Source organism: Ambystoma mexicanum, chromosome 8 (genome assembly GCF_040938575.1).
Source record: "Ambystoma mexicanum isolate Mex_15411 chromosome 8, UKY_AmexF1_1, whole genome shotgun sequence".
Classification (NCBI taxonomy): domain Eukaryota; kingdom Metazoa; phylum Chordata; class Amphibia; order Caudata; family Ambystomatidae; genus Ambystoma; species Ambystoma mexicanum.
In genome coordinates, this window is record NC_090929.1 from 48643203 (window position 1) to 48660364 (window position 17162).

The window sequence follows — 17162 nt, forward strand, 5'->3', positions numbered from 1 at the left end:
GACTGGACTCTGGAGGATAGCATGTGTGTCTCTGGGGCCATCATCAGAGTCCATCTATACTGGACTGGGCTCTGGAGGATAGCATGTGTGTCTCTGGGGCCATCAGTAGAGTCCAGCTATACTAGACTGGACTCTGGGGACAGCGTGCATGCTTCTGGGGCCATCAGCAGAGTCCATCTATACTGGACTGGACTCTGGGGGATAGCATGTGTGTCTCTGGGGCCATCATCAGAGTCCATCTATACTGGACTGGGCTCTGGAGGATAGCATGTGTGTCTCTGGGGCCATCAATAGAGTCCAGCTATACTGGACTGGACTCTGGGGACAGTGTGCATGCCTCTGGGGGCCATCAGCAGAGTTCACCTATACTGGACTGGAATCTGGGGACAGTGTACATGCCTCTGGGGACATCAGCAGAGCCAAGCTGTGCCGGACTGTACTCTGGCCTGGGGACAGTGTGCGTGTCTCTTGGGGTGATCAGCAGAATTCAACTTTGCTGCACTGGTCTCTGGGGGCAGTGTGCGTGTCTCTTGGGGTGATCAGCAGAGTCCAGCTTTGCTGCACTGGTCTCTGGGGGCAGTGTGCGTGTCTCTTGGGGTGATCAGCAGAGTCCACCAGGACTTCCCTCGATAATGAATAACAGGCTCCCATGTACTTACATCTCCTCTCCACAATAGTACCAAGACAAAAACACTTGGGCCTGGCCGTAACTGACCATTTGATATTATTGCAGCTACTCGCTGCCTTACCTCTGCCGTCAATCTTGCTTAACCAGCTTTTCCAGTCACACAGAGTGTATCTCAACCCCCAGATTTCTGGGCTGCACAATCCCTAGCAATGAGGAGACTCACGGCATACAGATCCATATATTTACCATGTACCCCATGTTCCCCAACTGCCCCAGACACATGTCCCTAAAGACCCCCTGTGCGTGTCTCTTGGGGTGATCAGCAGAGTCCAGCTTTGCTGCACTGGTCTCTGGGGGCAGTGTGCGTGTCTCTTGGGGTGATCAGCAGAGTCCAGCTTTGCTGCACTGGTCTCTGGGGGCAGTGTGCGTGTCTCTTGGGGTGAACAGCAGAGTCCAGCTTTGCTGCACTGGTCTCTGGGGGCAGTGTGCGTGTCTCTTGGGGTGATCAGCAGAGTCCAGCTTTGCTGCACTGGTCTCTGGGGGCAGTGTGCGTGTCTCTGGGGAGACTCTGGGGGCAGTGTGCGTGTCTCTTGGAGTGATCAGCAGAGTCCAGCTTTGCTGCACTGGTCTCTGGGGGCAGTGTGCGTGTCTCTTGGGGTGATCAGCAGAGTCCAGCTTTGCTGCACTGGTCTCTGGGGGCAGTGTGCGTGTCTCTTGGGGTGATCAGCAGAGTCCAGCTTTGCTGCACTGGTCTCTGGGGGCAGTGTGCGTGTTTCTTGGGGTGATCAGCAGAGTGCAGCTTTGCTGGACTGGTCTCTGGGGACAGCTATTGCATTTCTCTGTGAGGCATCAGCCTGGGGACAGTCTGCATGTCTCTGCGAGAGTGCAGGTGTCTCCTGGCTCTCGTGGGTTTGTCCCCAGCGCTCGTAGGAGATCACCTCACATGCACGTCGGCTATCGGAGTCTATTCTGCGTGTGGCCCTTCTCAAGACGCCCCTCCCCCGCCACTCTAACTGCCCGTCCCCAGGAATGTCCCCCTTTGATTTCCTTCCTAGGGGAGGGGCTGGGAGGTGTCTTCCTGGTGCCTCTAAGAGTCTAGGTCAGTCGAAGCCGCTGGGTGGGAGTGGAGAGTAGAAGAGTGGGAGGGCCGTGGGAGTGGCGGTGACGTCACACACCGCCCCACTTCCTACCTATTAATTTCCAGCGGCAGCGCGCACGAGTCCTACACCCCGAGTCCTCGCGTCCAGCTCCAGGTAGGACTCCCGGCCAGGGATGCGCAGTGTGCGCCGGTGGAGGTGAGGGCGGGGGCGGGGGAGGGGAGGAGGTGCTGGGACGAGGGGCGGGCATGGCCCTCGCACGCAAGGGGAGACCAGGTACCGAGCTGCCATCCTGCACGATGGCTCTGTGCTAGAGGGGGGCGTTGGGGTTACGTAGGGGTAGTCTGGCGAGATATGCTGCGCTTATGACACTGCGCAGGGGGTATCGTGCACGGCTGAAACTGTGCAAGGTTGACACTGTGCAAGTCTGACACTGCGCGCAGCTGACTGTGCAAGTCTGACACTGCGCGCACCTGACACTGTGCAAGGCTGACACTGCGCGCGGCTGACACTGTGAAAGGCTGACACTGTGCAACACTGACACTGCGCGCATCTGGCATTGTACGCAGCGGGCACTGTGCAAGGTTGACACTGCGCGCAGCTAACAATGCGCGCAGATGACACTGTGCAAGGCTGAAACTCCCCGCAGCTGACACTATGCAAGTCTGTCACTGCGCGCAGGTGACACTGTGTACGGCTGGCACTGGGCGCAGTTGACACTGTGCAGTGCGGACACTGCGTAAGACTGACACTCCCCACAGCTGACATTGTACGCAGCTGACACTGAGCACGGCGGACAATGCCCGCAGCTGACACTGTGCAAGTTTGACACTGTGCAAGTTTGACACTGTGCAAGGCTGCCACTAAGGAACTCTGCACGCCTGGCACTACAGACTACATGACTGGCATTGTGCACGCCTGGCACTACAGACTACATGACTGGCATTGTGCACGCCTGGCACTACAGACTACATGACTGGCATTGTGCACGGCTGCCACATGTCGGCTCAGCTTATTTTACAGAAAACATTTGCTTTATTCTAGAATTTCAAATGTTCTTCACTCATAAGTCTGTGCCAAACAATGACTATACACAGGTGGCCTTATCGTGGTTTCTTTTGTTGGCTGCATTTACATCTTTAAAAAATCAAATGTAGTATGTAAACCCAGATATTAGCCTAAGCATCTCACCCATCAGTATCCTGGGGCACGTAGCCTTCGGGAAATAACGATTCTTTTCAGGACACCTCCATGAGTTGGAAATCGAATGCCCACATTTGTGGGACAGTGCACCTGAATGGGGACACATAATAAAAAGCTTCCAAGAAATCCCACAACTGAGGGCCCTGAGATCAGAGGATATCCTGAGGGTGGGTTTCCCCAAAAAGGGGGCTGAAAGATGGGTTTGCTGCTACGCCTCCAACCTCAGAGCACAGAGGGTCTGGAACAATCGGGAAAACCTAAAATGCATCAGCTATCAACTAGGACAACTAAGCAGACCGGAGGAAATAGAGGCTCTCCTAGCCCCTCCCCCCCCCCCCCACAGCCTCAACCTACACCAGGAAACACATTAAACAGTAAACATCTGGAAAAATGAACCCTGATGAATGGGCGTGGCTGGGGAAAGCAAGCAAGTCTTTGAGGAAAGGACCTTAACATTGACTGCGTGGAGCGTTTGCAGGTACCTTAGCTGAAGAGTCTGGATGCACTAGAACTAAAGAAGGCTGGGGTCTCACTGCTACAGGAGGCTATGGCCACTACTGCCTTTGAGTTGGAAGGCTTCTATGCTTATAACAAAGTGGCCACTAGGGGACAACAAGGGAGGCCGTCAGGAGGACTAACAGTCGCAAGAGACTTACACTGCGACTATGTGCATCATGAAATAGAGGGGCACTCTAAGGACCTCATGGCTGTGAATGTTTTCCTCCCCACTTCAAAAGTGAATCTGCTGATTGGCAATCTTTACTTTGACCATGCAGCCACTGAGGTGGCAGACCTACAGCGGGGGCTAGATCTCTCGTTTACGCACTGGTCCGGGAGGCGGGAGATTGAACGTATTGTTCTGGGAGGAGACCTGGATTCTGTGTGTATAACATCACATTCTACGGGGGACTGGTGAATACCGTGGGCCGCTCTACACTCTGTGCCACAGGGTGTGGCGTGAAATCATCATTTAGAGCAATGGATCTTCGGGTACGTCTCCCAAGGCAAGAGGAAATTAATGATTTCTACACATGGGCTCGGGGAGGGAATAAGACCTGGATGGATCACTTCTTCGTCTCTGAAGATCTGGCCCACTTTTGTGACCCCCCCTAACAAAGGGAGAGAGTCATGGCAGTGATCACCTACCGATAACCCTGACATTGCATCTTCCTCTTAAAACCAATCACATCCAACGTGACTGCTTTCCTCTCGCCAGCAAGAGGGTGGAGGACGGTAAAGTGGAATGCTAGAGTTTACCGCACATCTAGCGATATATGGAAGAAAGAATGATCGAAAATAGAGATGGGAGGACAGAGGCTAAAGGCAAATAACTATGCCCTTACGGTATTGGACTGTCTTAAGTCTCTCACCACTAGAGGACAAATGAGTCGAGGTAAACAACATAACCATCCATTTTATTTCAAAGTAAAAATGGCAAAACAAGCAAAGAGGGAAGCGATTAGAACTTCATTTAAAAAGCGCCGATAACTCCACCTTTAGGGAAGATACGAAAAGAATCATGGCCCATTATAAAAACACACTAAGACGTATTGGGCGCGGAAGGTTGATCAAGCAAAATCCAACGGTGATCAAGACCCTTATCCCGAAGGATACAGTTAACTCCTGGAAAATCATGAGGGGGGGTGTTAAGGAGTGGGTAGGGTACATCACTACCAAATACGCCAGGCCCCCTGATGAGGGGGAGACTAAGCTGGCCAAGCTTGTTGGATCAGACACAAAGGTCCCTTCATTGGCAGGTTGAAGACATACTATGGTCAAACCATCGAGGGCCCCAGACCCGGACAGCATACCGCCAGCATTAGTTAAATCCACCCCAGAAATATGGGCTGCCCCGCTGAGAGATTTGTTCAGTCACGTAAACCAGACTCTTACTGTCCTGGCCACATGGAGAGAATCCCTAATAATCCCAATCCACAAGCAAGGAGACAGAAGAGAACCCCACAACTTCAGACTGATAACTTTGCTGGATTCTTCCAGCCTTATTTTCGGAACCCTCCTGCTAAGGGGGCTTACGGGCCTTATAACATCGAAGGGACTGTACTCCGAGCATCAGACGGGGTTCAGAGCTGGCATGGGAAGTGCCCTGAATGCCTTTGCTCTGTCACATGTACTAGTAGCGGTTAAGAAATCTAAGGTGGGCCCTGTCTATATGGCATGGATAGACATGTCCAGTGCCGTCGATACAGTAAGTAGAGCAAGGCCTTGGAACTAACTCCTGGGCATGAATCTCCCTTTATCGCTGGTGCGGCTGCTGGCCTTGCTGCACGCGGCAGCACCACCATTAGGGTGAGGTTGACTGGAGAGGGAGCCATGACGGACCCTACTGCTAGCACATGGTTTGCGGCACAGGTGTGTGGTGGCCCCCACCCTCTTCACCCTCTACCTTGTCGATTTACATTGTGTCTGGGAGGGGGGCACTACCAACTCTGTAAAGCTGGGCTCGGTGTCATTAGACTGCATTGTCTTTGCAGACAATGTGGTCTTGTTTGATCTGACACCTATGGGGCTCCAGAGGAAACTGATTCTGTTCTTTGAATAAGCTATTAAAAACACCTTGAGAGTAAATGGTCAAAAGTTAAAAGTTACTCTTTTTTCGAACAAGAGACGCCCAAAAATCATCAATTGCAGGGTTGGCGGCAACCCGCACGAAAGGGTGGACTATATTAGAGACCCTGGTTACCATGTTACCGACACACACTCCAAGGAGAGTTGGAAAACTCTCATTAGGTGGAAAAGCTTGCCCTTGCTAGCAAAAATGAAGAGTGTTTACTCACAATGATGTCACTTCTCGCTCAGTCCTCTGCTCCAATACTATCTTTCAAGTGTGGAGGCCACCTTGGTTTATGGCCTGGATCTCTGCCTCTTCGACCTGGGGGACTTCCTTAATTCCATCCAGGGAACTCTCCTAAGGAAATGTTTGGATTATCCATCTCTATCTATACCGAATGCCGTAATAAGGAAAGAGTTTGGGCTAATTTCATTAGGCACAAGAGCAAAATGGAGGAAAATCCCAGAATACGCCAAATTATTCAATCCACCAGCCATATCTCTTTACCAGAGCTTGGTGCGGAGGGGGGCAACATAGAGAATCTGGGGCCTCCATTACTAAATTCAAGGTGGAAATGAGCGAGACACTTGCCTTGATAGGGTGATCTCAAAAATATGTTTCCTACAATCTGGCCATGGTCAAGAATACGCTACATAAATACGACTGGGGGCGATCTCCTCAGATCAGGTGGGCACATATAGGAGGCATGCTGAATACAGCTAATTCCTCGCTAAAAGAGAAGAACTTTCCAGGTAGATTCATATATTTCCCTCTCCCAAACGCAGGACTATTTACCTATGTTTTAGGCTAAATCAGATCCCTACTTTGGAAAGGACTAGCAAGTGGGCACGGGGCAGCAGCAGCCAGAGCTGTAGATTTTGAAAAACACTCTTATTAAAGAGACCATTAAACATCTGGTGGCTGATTGTCCATCTTTGCAAAAGGAAAGAGCCACCCGTCTGGGGATGGAAACTGTCAATGAATTTACCTGGACCAGTTTGATGGCTGGTTAGGGACAGTTGCTGATTTTGGCTTTGTGTGGCTTCCTTGCCTTGTTATTGAACACAATCTCGCTATTATAATGGTGCTTACTAACTCGAGGAAACAGTGTGCTATAAGCCCTGATGTGATATGTTCTTCTGAATCTTGATGAGTCCTCCTGTTTTTCTTTTAAATTTTGTATGTAAAAATGCTTTTTTTAAAAATATTTCTGTGTGATCATTTTGCCTTTTTGTGCAAGTGAAAGGTTTATACAATTTATGTCTGAACCAAAACACTTGATTAAAAAAAAGAAAGAAAATATCATTATCTTTTTGTGCAACACGTTCTAAGGATTTCTTTGTAAAATATTGTCCTGATGGTTTACTTTGTGATTTGTGCACTTTCCAAGTCAGGTCTAGAAAAAGGTATTGTTTTAGATTTTGAAACTCAAACATTCCCAATTACACCTTGATGCAAGGCAAGAACTGTGAAACAATTTGATCAAGTGCAAACATTGCAGACTTTGGCTCAAATCCCAACCTCATCCTAGACGTAGAATGTGATCTTGGGCAACTCCGTTAATGCCATACTCTCTCCTCTGTAAAAATTGCCATCCTTAAATATGACATCATTTTTATTTCACAAGAGTGATTTAGTTCTTAAGGAACGCTCTTCAAAAAACCTCACTCGTGGTTTAATTGGCAAGCGGGTTGCTTCATCCTGCATCGATAAATCTGTACAGAGGCATGCACACCGGGCACTGCCCATGCAATAGGCAGTCAAATTGTGTGCTGCGCATGCGAGAGGAAACATTACCTCTCCAAATGACACTTCTGAAGTAACAGATGTCAGGCGGTCATCCCAGCACTGTCTGAATGAGTATAAATGGTTCATGGTTACAAACACTTTAATGCGTGGGTGGGTTTTGTGGAAAATGAAATGAGCTCCAAGATCAGCGTGCATGGTGTACTTAGTGATTCAAGACTATAACCATTTTTATCACATACATATTTGTCAAATATAAATATCCTTGGTGCTTATGTTACCAAAATGCTCTGAAATTATGTAAAGCAGGCTGTAAACCTCAATGGTGCTATTTGTCCCCTTTCTCGTAGGGGTATTTCAAAAGAGTACAAAACCAGTGTATTATAATGTCCATCTAGGAATGTATAGTCATTCTAGGTTTTGATAATGTGCTTTCTCAGTAGGATAGGTGTAATGTTTTTATTATAAGTACAATGTATGCTGGAATTTATCAAATAGAGAAAGAGACATAGTGAGTGGGAGAAGGAGCAGAGAGAGAGAGAGAGAGCTCTATGCGCCGGGCACAGATAGTAATGGCGGCCACTGATATACTGCACACCATGAGTCATTTTTTTTCTTGACTTACTCATGCCAACACCCAGGGGTGGACTGGCCTACAGGGAACTCTGGCGATTTCCCATTAGGCCTCTGCACATAGGGCAAGGACGGACTGGCCTAGAGGGAACTTTGGTGGTTTCCTGGTGGGCCGCCCCTGCACACTGGGCAGCGGTAGACCGGCCTGTAGGGAACTCCTGAGATTTTCCAGTGTGCCTCTGCACACTGGGCAGCGGTGGACTGGCCTACAGAGAACTCCCCCTCAGCACTTTCCCTTGGGCACCCTCCCCAGACTAGCCTGGATCTGGTCTCACCCTGTCCATCGCACTCGTTTCCCTTTCCCCCTTCCCCTGGCACTTTGCCCTCAGTGGCCCCCCGTAGCACTTGCTCAGCCCCCCACTCCTGCAATTCTACCCCTCCCACCCTTTGCCCTGCCCTGCCACCTGTGTACCCTCCTATATACCCTCCCCTGCACTTTTTTGTCTTTGCACTTGCACGGTAAGAATGTCACAAGGCCTAGTACGACCACTATGGTTGTTTTTTCTTCTAAGCCCCCCAGCCCCCACACATTTTTGTCTCGTGGAAACACTTATGCCTGGAAACACCTGTGTATAGGCCCCATACAAATGTCCAGTAAATAAGACTCTGGCGATTTCCCGGTGGAATTCTGCCTCTTTTGGGTGGGATGAATTTACGGGCGTGTTTAAAAGCGTCCAGGACATGTCAATATTGGGAAATCGTGGAAAAAAGTCCAGGGCCATTTTTGGTTCCCGTTACAACCCTGCCTGCATGTCACGGTCACTGGTGCCCACACAAAAAGAGAAATGGCGAGTGGGAAATCATGGCTGCCAGCACCCCAGATGACCCGTATGCCACCCAATAGTGCCCAGTCGCCGTTACCCCTGTGCCCATCACGGCTGCCAGCACCCCAGATGACCCGTATGCCACCCAATAGTGCCCAGTCGCCGTCACCCCTGTGCTCATCACGGCTGCCAGCACCCCAGATGACCCGTATGCCACCCAATAGTGCCCAGTCGCCGTCACCCCTGTGCCCATCATGGCTGCCAGCACCCCAGATGACCCGAATGCCACCCAATAGTGCCCAGTCGCCGTCACCCCTGTGCCCATCATGGCTGCCAGCACCCCAGATGACCCGAATGCCACCCAATAGTGCCCAGTCGCCGTCACCCCTGTGCCCATCATGGCTGCCAGCACCCCAGATGACCCGTATGCCACCCAATAGTGTCCAGTCGCCGTCACCCCTGTGCCCATCACATTGCCCAACAAAACTGACCCTCGTGGCATTTTGGGTTGGACTTCGGGCATTGCCATGCAGGCTGTCGAACCTGGGTACTATCGAGCTGCCACCTCCCAGGGTGCATGGGTGTAATATTAGGGGGGAACTAGGGTGTTTGCCCCCCCCAACTTGTGTGGCAAACCATTTTGTCCAACTCATTTGGCAGGGGTCCTTTCATTTAGATGCACCCCCCCCCCCCCGCTCACACACACATTTTCAGCAAAGCTACTCCACTGCTCGAATGAGTCCTTGAAAGGACTGCACGTGCCAGCTACTCTCCTCGAGCACACTCAGCACCTGGCATGTGAATGGCTTTGAGGGGGTTACCTCCACAATACCAACAAGCACATACACACATCATGCACCTGCCAGTCACATTGGCAGTGTGTACTGCAATGGGTCACACAGGCATAGCGCCAGGGTGGTATCAGTGCCTGTGGTACAGTTGGCCAATTGAGGCAAACAAATGGGAGTCATATATGAAGCAGAAAGCTGCCCTTGCCCCGAATATGCCACTCATGTGATCCCTGCTAGAATGCTTCCTCGCCCCAGGCTTGTGGTATACATAAACAAGGACAGTCTTTGTGCCAGTGCCATGTAAGAGACTGGCTTCCCTGTCCAAGGAAAGCCACTCGCCTGAAGCATAAGGGCCAATGCAGGAGGATCAGGGGAACTTGATACTAACAATCCCACCGTAACCCAAACCAAACTGCACTATTTCTGAATGCCTTCTAAGCGCTATAAACATGCGTCTTGCTATATTTACTGAAAATAATCCACCAAAGGCGGTCAGTTTAATAAGCACAATTGCACCTTGAAATGCAGGTTTCTTTGCAGACCCTGGGCAACCTGCACTGTTGATGTTAAACAAAGGTTTGATTCCTACTATTCCTACAAATATTGTTTGTTTTAATCGAGACTGCACCATTGCATGACTTCTCCAGGCCTTCAATACATATTAGGGCCTTCTCAATATTCTTCCCATGCAGAGAATGAGCAGCTACAGAGATAGTCTCACCTGCTCAGTGTGAGTGCAGAAACTCAAAAGCAAATATTGCGCCAAGACGGTGGTGTAGCACAAAATCTGGGAACTCCCTGCGAGCCCTGCTTAGGGCCACCCTCCCCAGCTCGGCATCAAATCATGGGTCGCGCCACACTCTGAGCTGGCCTAGATTACCACGCTTGCGCAATATGCATTAACGTGCTGCTGCAGCGGTATGTCGCACACTGCACTAGGAGAAAGATATAAATATGTGTTTTAATGCATTATACAGCACACTTTCCGAGAAAAATTGGCTTAAAAGCCAGAGTGTTTGCAATTGTTTTGTAGGGTAACACCAGTCCAAAAATCCAATACATGCCCTCTTGTCTAGAATATCCTTTTCAGTGGATCAGGTACTGTACAGATCCTCTATAATACCTGGAATCAGAAATCATGGCAACTTCGGATTCAGCAGAATCGGAAGGGGGAGCTTGAGTGCTGGATTTGATGGAACGACGATAGGTGTCTGGTTTGTGTTCCTTGACGAGTGACGAATGGAATACTGGGTGTATTTGTTTCCAAGATGTAGGTAATTTGAGTTTGAATGCTACCGGATTTATCTTTTCAGAAATGCTGAAAGGACCCACGTAACATGGAGAAAACCTTGATGGATGTATCCATCTAGGAAGGAACTGGGTGGACAACCATACCTTGCCTCCGACTTCCCATGTGGGGTTGCCTCTACTGTGTCTGTCAGCATATTTCTTGTTTCACTCCTTGGATTTTAAGAGTTGGGTATAAGGTGTTTTGTGGTTGTCTTGTATGGTCTTTAGGAAGTCGCTGCAAGCTGGAACATCGGTAAGAGCGCAAGCTATCAAAGCAAGTGATTTTGGGTGGTATCCTGAATGGCAAAAGAACTGACTCATGGAGGTTGCAGTATGGGTGGTGTTGTTGTATGAGAATTCCGCAATGGGAAGCAATTCAGACCAAGTGTGATGAGCATTGGTAGAAAATCATTGAAGATACTGTTCTAGGGTGTGATTTAAACGTTCTGTTTGTCTGTTGGTTTGGGGATGGTAACCAGAAGAAAGAGCTCTGTCGATTCCCAGAGACTCACAGAGGGCCTTCTAAAACCTTGACATGTACTGGGAACCTCTGCCGGTTGTTATGGCGATTGGCAATCCATGAAGGCGGAAGATGTCCTTGAGAAAAACCGTTGCCATCTGAGAAGCTGCCGGAACTCCTGGTAAAGGTGTAAAATGAGCCATTTTAGTAAAGGCATCTACAGTCACCATTATGGCAGTTCTCCCTCTTGAAGGTGGCAAGTCGACCATAAAGTAAGAAATGTGGGTGCAAGGGCCTACGGGAGCTTGTTCTAGACGACCAATGGGTTTGGAAGTGGAATACATGTTAGCCACACAAACAGGACATGATTCCACATACTTTTTCATGTCTTTGTTCATGGATGCCCACCATAAAATGCGGGCTAGCAACTCCAGGGTAGCTGAAAACCCTTTATGGCCAGCAGATAAACTGCTGTGTCCCCACAACAAGATCTTTTGTTGAAGGGACAATGTGGGAACCAACAAACGATCCTGGTGAAAATACAGGCCATCTTTAAGGGAGGCCTGAGGATCATCCTATAATGACACGGGAAGAGCCGGAGTGACATTGGCCTCTCTGATTTGATCAAGAAATTAGGTGATGGTGTGCATAAAGGTCTTATCGCCCAAAATCTTTTCCTTCAAAATGGAATCTTCGTGGACTTCCTCACCTTGTCTTGATAGTGTTTTGTGTACCTTGGATGTGGGTAATACGAAACCCATACTGCAAAAAGAAGTATGCGCAACAAGCTTGGCGGGAACTGTGGCATTCCATTCATTGAAATACTTATAGGTTCTTATGATCTTTGCAGACCTCAAATTCATGGAGGGATCCCAGTAATAAGTGGCGCCATTCCGTGCAGGCTTCTCTGATGGCCAAGAGCTCCTTTTCAATGATGGAATAAGTCCTCTCGCTGGGACGTAAAGTGCGAGAAAAGAAAGCCAGCAGGTGTTCAAATTCATCTTCTCCTTGTTGTTTTAAGACAGCTCCCAGGGCCCCGAAAGAGGCATCCGTCTCAACGATGAATGGTTTCGGCTGATCTGGCTGACTAAGAATCAGGGCCATGCAGAAGTCTTCGTTCAGAGTCTTAAAGGAGTCATTCGCTTCCTTATCCCATTTGAATGGAACGTTTTTCTTTAGGAGGCGAGTAATAGGGAGAACCGTCTTCTTCGGTAGAAGTTTGCCACCCCTAGAAATCGTTGCACCTCTTTAACTGATGTGGGAGCTGGTCATTCCTGGATGGGTGAAGTCTTTCTTGGGCCCATTTGGATTCCATGTTGGGAGAGAACAAATCCAAGATACAGTACTGTCCTACTTGGAACAGACACTTTTCCGGTTTTGCGAGTAGATTGTTTCTTGATAAACTGCACAAAACTTCTGTGAGATGGATTCTATGGATGGACAATGAAGGAGAGAAACCAGGATGTCGTCCAGAGAGACTATTACATAATGAAAGAGGAAGTCTGAAAATAACCTGTCCATGAATCTCTGAAAGATTGCTGGAGCGTTTACCAGGCCAAAGGGCATGACCTGGTATTCATAATGGTCAAATAGAGTTCGGAAGGCTGTCTTCCATTGGTCTCCTTCCTTAATGCGCAGTAAATGATATGCCCCTCGCAGATCGAGCTTGGTGAAGACTTCAGCCGACTGGACCGCCTCAAGTATTTAATTGATGAGGGGCATAGGGTAACAGTCCTTTTCGGTGATTTGATTCAAACCTCTAAAAGTGATGCAAGGACGGAGTTCCTCGCTATCCCTCTTGGGGATAAAAAAAGAGAGAGTCCACAGCAGGAGATTTGGATTCACAGATGAGACCGTTTGATCCATTTCTGTCCAAATAAGTGCATAGAGCCTCCTTCTCTGGCATTGACAAGGAATGCATTCGACCAAAGGGGACCACCGAGTCTGGTTTGATTCCAATAGAACAATCTTCCGGATGATGAGGCAGCAGCTATTGAGGGATCTTGTCCCCGAAGACCTTGAGAAATTCTCTATGCTCTTCTGGAATCTTGCTGATCTCAAGAATGAGGAGACTGGGGAGAACTGGTCCTAGAACCGAAGCAAGACGAGATCCAAGAAGTTCTTCGGTCTTGTAGCAGTGGGTCTTGCAGGTCGATGAGGCTAGAAGTGCTGTGTTCTTTTCCTAGTTGAGCTGAGGCTTATGATATCGCTACCAGGGAATACCCAAGATGAGAGAAGATTATTCTTGAGCCAATCTCTTGAACGTGGTCACGTAGGCTAGGACCTCTTGATCCCCTTGTTTTACGTCCAATAGAGACTCGTAGGCGTGAAAGGTCAGTTCCTGCCTTTAGAACATGTCCTTAAGTGCTTTTGTAAAAGTCTAGAAAGTTGCGATCACCAGGCTACCTGCTACTACCAGTGGAGTAGCCCAGGACAAGGCGTTCCCCGTCATGTTACTGGCCATGAAACCGATCTTTGCCTTGTCTGAAGCAAACGTGTTTTCCCGGAACAGGAAATGGACGGTACAGGCATCCAAGAATTCTTTCAATTTCTCAGGGATACCATCAAACCTTACAGAAGTTAGAACTCCTAAGGGGGCATCAGAGGGAAAGGCTTCTCTTGCCGTTATCATGTATCTCAGAGTGTCATTTTCTGCCTTCAATGCTTGTACTTAAGTTGATAAGCCCTGGAAGGCGTTGATCAACTCCTGCATTTGTGCCATCCTTGTATTTTTCCTTTGGCGTTGCACACTCTCAGAATCCTCACCTGAATTGGATGATCCGGAATCCTTACGAGACGTCTTGCTTCTTTCCTTCTTTTGTTTGGTCTTTGATTTGTCCCGAAGTCGGTCCTTGAAGAGGTAGGGTCTATCGTCCCCTGCCGCCACAGTGACCGCCTTGGATATCAAAGGGTGGGACACTGAGGTGACCTGGCAGGAAGTGTCCTGGGAGATTGAGGGAAAAGCCCAATGGCATAAAACCCTTCTGAACTGGAAGCTCTCAATGTAGCAGTAGACGTCCGTGTTTAGCACGTGTAATCCATCTGGAAAGTATGGCTTGAGCGGGTGACAGCACTGTGAGGCCACGGATCTAAAGTATTGCAGAGTGATCCCGGAGGAATCAATAAGAAAGAAACACAAGGACAAAGGAAGGGACGCAGCGGTTGTTGATTAGCTGCAGATTGCGGTCTCAAAGGGAGGAATATGAACGCCGTGACAGCAGCGGTACTAGAACTGTATCCCACAGGAGAACAAAAGGCAAGGAAAAAGCTTCCAGCGGGGAAGTTAGCCAAGGAGAATGCTGGTAAGTAGGGGAGACAAAACCCACATACAGAGCTGGAGGAGCGGATAAGGATGATCGTAGCAGTGGCAGAGCCAAACGCCGCGAGGGGAGAGCAGCCAGCCGCGAGGCTAGATAGAAGGACGGACAGGAAAAAGCACAGAGAGAAAACAGAATCAATGCACAATGAGGGCACTAGCGTCTTACCCTGGGGCTGAAGAGCGGAAGGATTGCAACACACCCGTGTTGTGGTTTAGCTGACATTATGAGACTTTCCCAACTCCCGGCGGCCATCTTTGAAGTAAATTAGACCGTTTATCAAAGAACGTAGTGGCACACACGTGCGTTGAGCTACTCACACTAAATGTAACAATCTCTTCTCCCAGTGCCAGCGCTGCCATAAGGACCAGCGGGCAGCTGTGACACCAGGGGCGTTGCTAGGGGGGGGCTAAAGGGGCTATAGCCCCTGATCTTTTGGTTGTAGCCCCGGATAGAATCTCAGGAGCTACATCCAAAAGACTAGCTAGCCCCCAGTCCCAACAGTTCCGACATCAGCGTAGCCCCGGGTCTTTTCCAGACCTAGCAACATAGCCCCTGATCTTTTGGTTGTAGCCCCGGATAGAATCTCAGGAGCTACAGCCAAAAGGCTAGCTAGCCCCCAGTCCCAACAGTTCCGCCATCAGCGTAGCCCCGGGTCTTTTCCAGACCTAGCGACTCCCCTGTGTGACACTATTCCAGGGGTCGAGGGCTAGCCCAGGGGTTCGGGAGCTATCCCAGGGGTATGAGCTCCCAGTGTCTGAGCTGTCGCAGAGTCTGAGCTGTTCCGTGGCCTTTGGTGTTTCAAGGCAGAGTTAACTCAGGAGTAAGGCTGTCCCTGGGGCGTAGCTATTCCAGGGTGGAATGATTCTCTGCCTGGAATATTTGGCAGAGCTGGATTTCTGAGTCATACGTTCTTACTGTATTTCCTGTTTGTGCGTACATGTAGTGGTGGTCCCTTGCGTTGGTGGTTTTAGTCTCCAGATGATTTGGGCTTCCCTTTAGGGGGTCCAGTATAGTTATCTGCTTCACAGTGGTGAAGACTTCTCTGTGGTGGTTGGAGTTTAGTCTTAGAGTCTCATGGTGCGTGGGGATCCCAGCTTTTTGGGGCGTTGTAGTGGTGTCGGGTTCATAGTGGCAAAAGCCTCCCTGTGGTGCTGTATTTTAGCCCCCAGACTTCTTAGTGCTTGGGAACTCCCGGGCCTCATTAAAAGTACGGCGGTGCGGTAAGAATGGCAATCAAATGGCAGTAATGCTGATACTGATACTTTACCGGCATATTACCGCACCACCATACTATGGATTGTGAGGTAAAGTGGAGATCTTCCACTTTACCCCCCAAACTCTGTGTATTTACAGCAGAGAATTACTGCTCGTGGCACATCCTCCAAAAATCCCCTTGGAGGCAGATGGACTCCAGAAATGTGGGTTTACATCACCTCACCACCACTCCTCATGCTGCATTAATGCCACGGGACCAAGAGAGGTAACACTAAACTAGTGTGGAAGTTAATCAGCAGAGTTACCGCCTGTCTGCCACTGAACCCACAATGAGGGCCTTTGCCTTCATATGCCTGCTCTCTTTGATGCTCTTAAAGGCTACTTGTGAGGCCTGCTTACAGGGGCATGATTAAATGGCCCACATTCGGGGTTACGTTAATGTTAAAGGACATTTGTACCGCGCACTATCACCACCAGAGTGGTCCCCTGGCGCTCTGGCGGCTCTGAAAAGGGAAAAAGGGGGGGGTTAGTTAGTGGGAATAAGCTGGAAAAGTGCAAGAGAGCAGTGATGTGCTGTTGGCAGCCTCAGCCCAATGGGTCCGTTGGCTGGGCTTGGGGTGTTTTATGGTCTGCAGTCGTTGTGTGCTGTTGTGCGCTGTTGTGCAAGTCTATGTGTGATTTGTTTTGTTGTTGCAATGTAGTGAAGTTTGTGCGGATTGCTGTATTTAGGCTTGTGGTTGTGTTTGTTAGAGTTTGAGAGGTGTATGCGGAGGGCTGAAGTTGTTAGTGCATTATTTAGTTGGCATTGCTGTCCTTGCAATTGTGTCAAGGTGTGATGCCCGATATCATTCACTATTCCATCCAGGTGTGGAACTTGTCATCCCTCATAGTTTCATTCTAGTGTATCACATGCTAACCTCTTTATAGGTCATATTTTAGTAGCGCTTGTGCAGGTGAGGATGTCTCTGAGTTCTTCATAGTAGAAACACAGGAACTGAGACGCTTGTGACTGGGGGAGTGGGAGGCACTTTCCATCAGTTGTTTGTGTTTTTTTAAACCTCACTGTGCGTTATCCTTACGTGCAAACTGCTAAAGCGTTAAGCAAACCTTACGTCACTGATTTGCATATAATCTCAAACAGTGCATGACATAGCACGCGCTACTCTAAGACGCATTGCACAACACCTCTGCCATTAGAATGCACTATCCCACACAGTAAAAATCTGGTTTAGCTGCACACATAATGTCTCTCCTGCTCTCAAATACTCTCCAGACCACCTCTCTGCATCCATCCACATGCCAGATCAACACGGGGTGTCTAGCAGGGACTTGGGACACCCCTACATACCTACGTATTGGCTAAATGCAAACATACAAAATGGCGGACAAACAGTTATATTTCACAACACCAATTACAAATCAACCAAGGGCTCAGGTTAGAATGGA

The 17162-nt window shown here is 49.1% G+C and overlaps 1 protein-coding gene across 1 annotated transcript in view; it reads left to right on the forward strand.

Moving 5' to 3' along the window:
• Positions 1–1782: 1782 nt before the first annotated feature.
• Positions 1783–17162, forward strand: part of ASS1 (argininosuccinate synthase 1) — a 514067-nt gene continuing 498687 nt past the window's right edge. Inside the window, exon 1 of the mRNA XM_069609263.1 lies at positions 1783–1881. The gene's annotated coding sequence lies outside the window, so the exon portion shown is untranslated. The remainder of the gene's footprint in view (positions 1882–17162) is intronic.